The sequence below is a fragment of the Ailuropoda melanoleuca genome, chromosome X, assembly GCF_002007445.2.
Source record: "Ailuropoda melanoleuca isolate Jingjing chromosome X, ASM200744v2, whole genome shotgun sequence".
Lineage (NCBI taxonomy): Eukaryota > Metazoa > Chordata > Mammalia > Carnivora > Ursidae > Ailuropoda > Ailuropoda melanoleuca.
In genome coordinates, this window is record NC_048238.1 from 111,757,214 (window position 1) to 111,759,894 (window position 2,681).

At 47.9% G+C, this 2,681-nt stretch overlaps 1 long non-coding RNA gene across 1 annotated transcript; it reads right to left on the bottom strand.

The window, feature by feature from the left end:
* Positions 1-857: 857 nt before the first annotated feature.
* On the bottom strand, positions 858-2,435 carry LOC117797421. Its single transcript, XR_004622375.1, has 2 exons — positions 2,292-2,435; positions 858-1,116 (listed from the first exon to the last, which is right to left on the bottom strand). It is a non-coding gene; the product is annotated as an uncharacterized LOC117797421 (long non-coding RNA).
* Between the last annotated feature and the right edge of the window lie 246 nt (positions 2,436-2,681).

A 2,681-nucleotide genomic window follows, 5' to 3' on the forward strand; every position in this document is an offset into this window, starting at 1 on the left:
GGACTGGGTGAGGGTGGGGGTCCAGCGGGGACATTCTTACTGTGCTAAAAAGCCACTGCAAACATAGCAATAAAAACATGTCATTTTCCAAAGCTGGCTCCTGCTCCATCTCTGATTGTCATGAGGGAGGGGTGGTGGGGGGAGGGAAGGTGTTGGGGCTGCAGGGGTGGTGGGGAGGCCTCCCACCTCGAGCTGCTTCCTCGGGCAAGCATTTGTTCTGAGGGTCCCTGCACCTGGCCTTGTGCCAGGACCTGGGAAAAGAGTAGGTACCGAAGCCGGCAGAAAGCCTCTTCCATGTCCCGTGCAATCTCCTGCTGGTCACCATCACGTGCAGGCTGCTTATTCCTGTGCCTTTTGTTTCCATAGACATCTTTTCACACCTTAGATTGTGCTGTGTCCTGGGGCCCCTGTACCGACTTCGAGGCCTCTGACTTTTGGCTCCTGTAGCTGACACCTCTGGACCTGGCACCAGGGCTCCCATGCAGCTCCCTGAACATCTAACTTTTTCTCCCTTCATTCAGCCTGTGCACAAGGTGGGTCTGGAAATGCAGGGGTTTGCACTCCTGGAGAGAGTTCTCTGCTGGTGCAGCCAAGAGTCACTGAATAAATGCCTCCTTCTCTTATCCTTTGGAGGGATTAATTTTGTGGTGAAGGTGCTGTTTGAATGAATGCAATGAGATAGGAGTGGACAGACAAGCACTGACGTGTTAGACTGTTGTGATGTACTTGAGGGAAGCGTGGGAGGGAACTGAGTGAAGGACTACATCCACATTTACGCCGCGTATTTCTGTATCATGCAAATTGTTTATAATGAGAAAGTATTTGTGTATTATATACACAATACAATCAATATGAAATACTAGAAGAAAATGTAGGTGAGCTTTATTTGATTTTTGGAGGGGGAAAGACTTTTCCAAGCCTACCAACGATGGGATAGTACTAAGTACCATTCATTGGGTGATCACCACATTCCAGTCAGTGTTCTAAGCGCTGAATACGAAAGCTCATCTCATCCTGAGACACCAACGTTTTCATTGTAAGTGAGATGATTGATCTTTGTTTTCTTTTCCAAACTCGCCCATATTTTCTTTATTTTTGACAGTGAGCATCAATTACCTTTGTAAGCAAAACACAAATTAAGAAAGTTATTCAGCAACTGTTGTTCAGAAAAACTTCTAATTGGTTCCCAAGTGAACTACTTTGCTGAGGTTTTAATAGTTTTGTTCAATTCATTGGAGGCCAATCTTTCCTTTGAAAGTGCTTTTAATTGGCACTTTTTCTTAATACAGTTATGAGGATTGTGATGAAGTCCCCGAAGTCACCAAACCTCAGTCCCAGGCTAACCACCTCAGGGCCAGTGAGGCACAGCCTCGCCTGTCTTCCAGATTTTAAGCTGCTTCCAAAAAGCACCCATTGCTAAATTTCACACACAACGCCTGTCCTACCCGGAAAGTTATTCCTCCGGAGGGCAACTGATAGTTTGCTTCATCAGCATTTCATCATTGTTACATGAAGAACTATTTTGCTTTTCTACCCCTTCCAATACTCCCGTACACATGCACATTTGTGTGTGAACACAGCGAACACAGGTGGCTAGGTACTCAGGAGGGCTCAGCACCTCACAGCCTGTGTAGGAGTCACAGCGTTCGTGTTTCTGAATCAGAGAAAACTCGCTAGGATTGTAGTAGATATATTCATTCATTTGTTCATTCATTCGTTTATTTATTTAAGATTTTATTTATTTATTTGACAGGGAGAGAGAGAGCACAAGCAGGGGGAGGGGAAGAAGCAGACTCCCTGCTGAACAGGGAGCCTGACGCGGGGCTCGATCCCAGGACCCTGGGATTATGACGTGAGCCAAAGGCAGATGCTCAACCAACTGAGACACACAGGCAGCCCCCCCTTTTTTGTAGTAAATATATTTAAAAACACATTAGGCATAATCTGTAATGACTATGGTTAAGAGGTAACAGGGCCAGGGTGTATAAATTCAAGGAAGGTGATGGTTAAATCAACATGGATCTCTTTACCAGTTGCCAGCTACTCAACATTTTTCTTGAGTTCCTGAGCTTCGAGTCAGTTAGCCACCCAAACTAGGATGTCCTATAGGCACCTGGCACCCAACCAGCCCCTGACTAACCTCACTATATTTCCCTCACTCCCCAAAAGCTTCCTTATCCTATTCCACAGCCACTCATGTTCTAATGTCATCTCCTATCCAGTCAATCCCCCTAAATGTGCCTTGCCACCCTTCCTGGGGCACCTTAGACCAAGTTGGCACTTTCTCTTACCTTACAGATTCCTTGGCTCTTTCCCTCTGGGAACACCCCCCACCCCCATCCCCAGACATCTGAGGAAGGTAGTGGGCTATGGTCATTTGGCCTCTGACCATTCCCTGCCCCACAGCCCTGCAGGGGCCCTGCGATCTCCAGAGGTCTCCCTCCTCCCTAAGGCACTCTGTGCTGCTTGGAGTGGCGGGGCTTCCGGTCTTTGCCCCTCCCCCCCTTCCAGGCCGTTTGCGCATGTGCATGTGCGCATGAGTGTGTATGTGCATGCACAGGGCTGCCTGGGTTTGCACTGTCACTTCCTTCTCTCACAGATAGCAAGGCCGTGGTGGATGGGAACCTGAGGCTGCACTCCTGTCAGCGACATTCTCATTAGAGTTGCTTTCAACGAGAACT